Below are 7,794 nucleotides of genomic sequence, written 5' to 3'. Positions count from 1 at the left end.
TGGCAGCACTCACAATGCCCACTTCTGCAGGGGTTTGCACCCCAACCTGCAGGGATGGGGCACCTCCCCTTCTCCTCGAGGGTGGGGACACTGTGACATGTTCCTCAACAAGGTGACTAACTGGGCCCCATTCACTCTACATCATCCAACAGAGCTTGAAACAATTCAAAAACTGTGATATGGTCACACCTCCCCTTCTCCTCGAGGGTGGGGACACTGTGGCATGTTCCTCAACAAGGTGACTAACTGGGCCCCATTCACTCTGCATCACCCAACAGAGGTTGAAACAATTCAAAAACTGTGATGTGGTCTAAGATGTAGGCTCTACTCGAGGTAGGCACAACTTTGTGGGATAAAATATCAAGGTTTCACAAGGTGACATGTGGCCAGTTCCTCAATATGTGTAAGAGAAACAAAGTCTGGGAGGGTATGGGGAGGTGAGAACAGTGTGTAGACAATCTGGCATAAAGTCTGTGCCCTATAACCCTTGCCTTAAGCCAGGATGCCAGCATCATTGTATGTCACCTTCCACCCATCTCTTGAAGTCATCACCAAAGTGAAAAAGCAAAATGGAAATACTTTGTCAAAGGGACAAGACAAAAAGTTGACATCCTTAATATATAAATATCTCCAACAAGAAAGTTTGTATTTACTTTCGGAAACTGAACAACCGATGCATCTGTCTCGGGAACTTGGCAGATTATCTGATGTTAGGTCAAACGCATAATTGTTTCTTTGGCAGATTCGTATCAGCCACTTGAAAATAAGCTATGAAGAAAAGACGATTGTTCCTTAAATTTAGTTCGCCTGTCTTTAAAAGAACATTAAATGTAACCATTTTGTTGGATCGAGGTATTTTTTTTGGAGCATAAAATGTATGCTGTCGATGACCAATAAATATAAAATATGGTCATTGGAATCAGCTCCGCACCATGGTATGCATTGTTACGAATAGCGTGCACCTGATTATGTATAGTAGTGTAGCCTCAATTATACCTAAAAGTAATTGAGTAAAAAATAAATAAATAAATAAATAAATAAATATCTCCAACAAATCAATAAAAAGTGAACAAAATAGCTTAATAAATGTGGGTTCCTGGATAGATCATGGAACACAAAAGCACATGGAAATGAGAAAAAATGATGAAATTTGAATCAGCCCTGTACTTAATATTGCAGCAAGGTAGACTTTTTAGTGGTGATAAATGTTCTGTAGTTATGGAAGATGTCAGCTGACAGGAAGCTGGATAAAAGGTGTAAAGGAATACTCTGTACTACTTTTGCACCTCTTCTGTAAGCCACAAGTTATCTTAAAATTAAAAAAACAAACTGTTAAAAGTGAACATTATCCACAAAAAGCATCATAAATGTTCATTATGAAAAATGTCAAGCTCTCCAGTAATAAAACGATTATTGATCATACAATGAGATGTTACTTTTAGCCTTCAAATGACATTTTTTTCTTTTTCTTTCCTTTTTTTTTTCTTTAGAGACAGGGTCTTGCTCTGCTGCCCAGGCTGGAGTGCAGTGGTGCAATCATGCCTCCCTGCAGTCCTGAACTCCTGATCTCAGGGAATCCTCCCACCTTTGCCTCCCAAGTAGTTGGGACTACAGGTGCATGCCACCATGTCTGGCTAATTGTCAAATTTCTTTGTAGAGATGGGGTCTTGCTATGTTGCCCAGGTTCATCTCAAACTCTTAGGCTCAAACGATCCTCCTGCCTCAGCCTTCCAAAAAGCTGAGAGTACAGGCATGAGCCACCACACCTAATCTAACTGGCAAGTATTTTTTTTTAATAGATAATATTCAGGATGGTCACAGTGTGATAAATCATAACTAGCACACAGTGGGTGGAGGACATTGGAATAACTGTCCTTGTAAGCAAATCTCCCTCTGGAAAACTGTCCTCAGGACATGCTCATAGAACTATGCAGATGTGCATACACAAAAAGCACTTGACCTGAAATATTATGGATAAAGGTAAACAAATAATAAACAACTTAGATGCTTCACTTGAGCCCAGGAGTTCCAGGCTGCTGTGAGCCCTGATTGCAGCACCGCACTCCTATTTAATTTAGGAGATTAGTTAAGTAATCTATGGTAAAACCATAAGATAAAACACAACACTCACTAAAAAGGATGTCACAAATCTGTATTTGATAAAATAGAAAGATTTCCATATTCTATCGCTAAAATTTTTTTTAAAAGGTCAAAGAACAGTATCAATAGTATGATTCGATTATTATTCAGAAAAGTGCATATATGTATGGGTGTAGCGCATATTGTTTTGAGACAGAGTTTCAATCTTGTTGACCAGACTGGAGTACAATGGCACAATCTTGGCTCACCACAATCTCCACCTCCTGGGTTCAACTGAGTCTCCTGCCTCAGCCTCCTGAGTGGCTGGGATTACAGGCATGTGCTACTATGTCCAGTTAAATTTTATTTTAGTCAGAGTGTTGCTCTGTTGCCCAGGCTAGAGTGCAATGTTGTGGTGATTGGCTCACTGCAACCTCTGCCTCCTGGGTTCAAGCAATTCTTCTGCCCCAGCCTCCTGAATAGCTGGGATTACAGGTGTCTGCCACCATATCCAGCTAATTTTTGTATTTTTAGTAGAGACAGACTTTCACCACTTTTGTGAGGCTGGTCTTGAACTCCTGACCTCAAGTGATCCACCTGCCTTGGCCTCCCAAAGTGTTGGGATTACAGGTATGAGCCAACACACCTGGCCTTAATTTTGTATTTTTAGTAGAGACGGGGTTTCTCCATGTTGATCAGGCTATACTTGAACTCCTGACCTCAGGTGATCCACCTGCCTTAGCCTCCCAAAGTGTTGGGATTACAGGCATGAGCCACCATGTCCAGCCAATTTTTTAACAGTACCTATGTTTGGAAAAGCTAAAAGTCATCAGGACTGTTTAGAAAAGAGGTTGGCTCCAGGTTTGGGGCAGAAAAGAATATATTTCTGGAGCATCTTTTTGTGTCAGAAAGTAAGGGAATTCTAAAAATTATGGCAATGTATCAGAAGGACACAGCACCAGTTTGGTTGAGTGTCAGTGGTTCATGCCTATAATTCTAGCACTTTGGGATAATGAGGTGGGAGAATGGCTTCAGGTCAGGAGTTCAAGACCAGCCTGGACCACACAGGGAGACCCTCTCTCTGCCAAAAAATAAAAATAAAAATTAGTGGCGTGTGACTGTAGTTCCAGCTCTTGGGACGCTGAGGTGGGAGGATTGCTAGGGCCCAGAAGTTTGAGGCTGGACGTGAGCTGTGATCATATCACTGTACTCCAGCCTAGGTGACAGGCAAGACACTGTATCTAAAAAAAAAAAAAAACAAAAGAATTAGCCAGGCATGGTGGTGTGTTCAAGCTACTTAGGAGGCTAAGGAGGGAGGATCACTTGAGCCCAGGAGGTCGAGGCTGCAATGAGGCATGATTGCACCACTGCACTCCAGCCCAGGTGACAGGGTGGACTGTGTCTCAGAAAAAGAGAGAGAGAGAGAGGGAAGGAAGAAGGAAGGGAAGGAAGAGCAAAGGGAATGGGAAGGAAGGGGAGGGAAGGTAAAGGAAGGGAGAGAAACGGGAGGGGAGGGGAGAGAAGGGGGAGGGAAGGGAGAAGGAGGAGGGAAGGGAGAGGGAAGGGATGGGGGAGGAAGGGAGGGAGGAAAGAAAGGGTCTTGGTCTTAGAAAATTTCCACCAAGTTCTTTAGGGTTAGTGGGGCATAATGTCTCCAACTTAATTTCAAAGAGATGGAAATAAATCAATATGTATACATGCATAGCTACATACATATAATTATGTGTATATATAACTGAATAATTATATATAGTATAGATACCATATAAGTAACTATCTTTCTGTGTATACATAGATAGATACACACATATCCACATACAATTTATACATAAACACATAGACACACATAAATGTGTGCACACACAGTGAAGGATGGAGTGAGAGTGAGAGAGAACAATAAAAGAAAGAATAGGGCAAGTGTAAACCGCTGGTATATTTGAGTATAAAGAGTATATGAAGTGCCTTGAGCTATCCTTGCAACTTCTCAATACATTCAAAACTATACCAAAAACAGCCAGTTAGAAACAGGCAGCCTGGGCTGGACACAGTGGCTCATGCCTGTAATTCCAGCACTTTGGGAAGCTGAGGCAGGCGGATCACCTGAGGTCAGAAGTTGGATACAAGCCTGGCCAACACAGTGAAACCCTGACTATACCAAAAATACAAAAATCAGCTGGGCTTGGTGGCACATGCCTGTAATCCCAGCTACTGGAGGCTGAGGCAGGAGAATTGCTTGTACCCGGGAGGCAGAGGTTACAGTGAGCCAAGATAGTGCCACTGCACTCCAGCCTGGGTGACAAAGTGAGAGTCAGTGTCAAAAAACAAAACAAACAAAAAATTTCAGCAGGCAGCCTGAAAGATATTTTAACAGTCTTCATCTCCAGATTGGGATTACTCAGGGAACTTTTCCTTTAAAAAAAAAAAAAAAAAAAAAAAATGGAGACATTGGCACACAGCCATCCATCCTCCCGCTTCCCGCTCTCCCTTGTCCTTCTCTCTCTCCAGGCTCCCACCACTGCCGCCGCAGACCCGGGAGCCACCAGCGGCCACCATGAGTTCCTTTAGCTTCCAGCCGTTACTACTCAACCTCCTACAAGCGGCGCTACGTGGAGACGCCCCAGGTGCACATCTCCAGCGTGCGCAGCGGCTACAGCACCGCGCGCTCAGCTGACTCCAGCAGCTCAGCCCCGGTTTCTTCCTCGCTGTCCGTGCGCTGCAGCTACTTGTCCAGCTCCGGCTCATTGATGCACAGCCTGGAGAACCTCAGTCTGAGCCAGGTAGCCACCGTCAGCAACGACCTCAAGTCGATCTGCACGCAGGAGAAGGCGCAGCTCCAGGACCTCAACGACCGCTTTGCCAGCTTCTTCCAGCACGTGCACGAGCTGAAGCAGCAGAACAAGGTCATGGAAGTGGAGCTGCTGGTGCTGCACCAGAAACACTCGGAGCCGTCCCGCTTCCAGGCGATGTAGGAGCAGGAGATCCGCGACCTGTGCTTGGCGGCAGAAGATGCCACCAATGAGAAGCAGTCGCTCCATGGCGAGCGCCAAGAGCTAAAGGAGACCCTGCTTAACCTGCAGGCGTGCTATGAAGAGGAGTTGCGCCGGCTAATGGAAGCGTGCAGAGGCGCCGACGAGGCGGCGGTCGCTGGCGGGGAGCTAGAAAAGTGCATTGACAAATTGCATTTCTGAAGAAAGTGCACGAAGAGGAAATTGCCGAGCTGCAGGCACAGACCCAGTACACACAGATCTCCGTGGAGATGGACGTCTCCATCAAGCCCAACCTCTCCGCCATGCTCAAGGACATCCACGCTCAGTACAAGAAGCTGGCCGCCAAGAACGTGCAGAACGCTGAGGAGTGGTTCAAGAGCCGCTTCACCGTGCAGACTGAGAGCGCTGCCAAGAACACCGACGCCTTGCGCACCACCAAAGACGAGGTATCCGAGAGCCACCGCCTGCTCAAGGCCAAGACCCTGGAGATCGAAGCATGATGGGGCATGAATGAAGTGCTGAAGCGCTGGAGAAGCAGCTGCAGGAGCTGGAGGACAAGCAGAACACAGACATCAGTGCTATGCAGGACGCGATCAACAAATTAGAAAATGAATTGAGGACCACAAAGAGTGAAATGGCACGATACCTAAAAGAATACCAAAACCTCCTCAACGTGAAGATGGCTTTGGATATTGAGATTGCAGCTTACAGGAAACTCTTGGAAGGCGAGGAGAAATGGCTCAGTTTCACCAGCGTTGGAAGCATAGCCAGTGGCTACTCCCAGAGCTCCCAGGTCTTTGGCCGACCTGCCTATGGTGGTTTACAGACCAGCTCCTATCTGATGTCCACCTGCTCCTTCTCCTCCTACTACACCAGCCATGTCCAAGAGGAGCAGATTGAAGTGGAGGAAACCATTGAGGCTGCTAAGGCTGAGGAAGGATGAGCCTTCCTCTGAAGGAGAAGCCGAGGAGGAGGAGAAGGACAAGGAAGAGGAGGCAGCCGAAGAGGAAGAAGCTGCCAAGGAAGAGTCGGAAGAAGAAGGAGGTGAAGTTGAAGAAGGAGAGGAAACCAAAGAAGCTGAAGAGGAGGATAAGAAAGTTAAAGGTGCTGGGCAGGAACAAGCAACTAAGAAGAGTGAACCCCCATTTCCTTAATTATTTCAGGAACAATTCTCCCCAAATCAGGTCAACCCCATTACCAACCGACCAACCAGTTGAGTTCCAGATCCTATGTGAATTAAAAAGTCAATGTATGTATAATTCTGAGATGACTTAGGTTGGACATTCAATGGTGTGCTATGAATTTCCTCTTTATGCAGAGAATGTTTGATTGCAGAGTGGCTTTCTGGCTTGCTGCCAGCCTGTGCATGGTCCACGCTTATGAGTTCAGGAACTATGGCAATGTGATTCATTCAGATGTTTACAATAAAAAACACCACATGACTAAATGAATTCACTAATGTTAATGTTAAACTTCATGGAAAAATAGTCCTTTGAACCTTTGGTGGTTAGCACTTAAAGACCTTGAGTTATGTGCAATAAATAGTAAAGTTGTACAAAAAAAAAAAAGGAGACATCATACATAGACGATAAACTTCACCCTCATAAACTAAAATTTAGTGATTTCTCAGTATCCTTTCTGTAAACTTTTGTGTGTTTTCTGAAAAGATTTTTTTAGCAAAAGCCAGTGTTACTATTGTAAACAGAAAGTTGTACTATTCTAATGATGATGTGAAACAGACCTCTTGCCCTCTTCATAGGCTGTGGAACCAGGACTGGCTCAGTTCAGTCTGGCAGCTGTCATGATGGCATGAGATCTGGGAGGACAGAGGCCCTCATCTTCCAGTGCTTCACCCTCCGACTGTGCCTGCCACATTCCAAGCTGTGTGGCAAGACTTCTTGTTGGTGCAGGTGCTGGAGGCTGGCAACTGCTGGCATTCCCACCTTCTAGAGTGACTTTCACACTCCCTGATGAGTTTCCAATTCCGCTCAGCAGGCCCGTAAATTCAAAGCAAGACCGCAAATGGGGGAACCTGGGATGGCATATCTGGCTGGGGGAGCTGGGAGCTGGTGGGACCAGACAAGCTGCAGTGATCTCAGTCCCCCAAGAGCTCAGCTAAGGCTGAAAGGGAAGAACATGGAGGGAAGGACACTCGCAGGCTCTGGAAATGAGCCAGTCTGAGTGCAAATCCCAGCCTTGACATTGGACAGCCAAGGGGTCAATTGAAAAAGGAGGCAGAACTCTCTCTCTCTCTCTCTCTCTCTCTCTCTCTCTCTCTCACACACACACACACACACACACACACACACGCAGGCATCCCTCAATAGGAACTCAGAGTCAGTACTGTGTGTGGATCCAATAGAATGTCTTCATGGGCCAGGCGAGGTGGTACACTCCTATAATCTCAGCACTTTGAGAGGCTGAGGCAGATGAATTCTTTGAAGTCAGGAGTTCAAAACCAGCCTGGCCAACGTGGTGAATCCCCATCTCTACTAAAAATATAAACATTAGCCTGATATGGTAGTGGCCACCTGTAATCACAGCTGCTCGGGGGGCTGAGGCAGGAGAATCACTTCAGCCTGATAGGTGGAGGTTGCAGTAAGCAGAGATAGTGCTATTACACTTCAGCCTGGGTGACAGAGCAAGACTTCATCTGAAAAAAAGAAAAGAAAAGAAAAGGAAAAGGAAAAGAATGTAACCTTGAAATCAAAATGACAGTGGAGAAACC

At 45.6% G+C, this 7,794-nt stretch overlaps 1 pseudogene; it reads left to right on the top strand.

Moving 5' to 3' along the window:
* Window positions 1-4,630: 4,630 nt before the first annotated feature.
* Window positions 4,631-6,220, top strand: LOC101054269 (neurofilament light polypeptide pseudogene; annotated as a pseudogene).
* The last annotated feature ends 1,574 nt before the right edge of the window (window positions 6,221-7,794 follow it).

Source organism: Saimiri boliviensis, chromosome 11, assembly GCF_048565385.1.
Source record: "Saimiri boliviensis isolate mSaiBol1 chromosome 11, mSaiBol1.pri, whole genome shotgun sequence".
Lineage (NCBI taxonomy): Eukaryota > Metazoa > Chordata > Mammalia > Primates > Cebidae > Saimiri > Saimiri boliviensis.
Note: the sequence above shows the minus strand (reverse complement) of the source record. Positions and strands in the feature narration are given on the sequence as shown.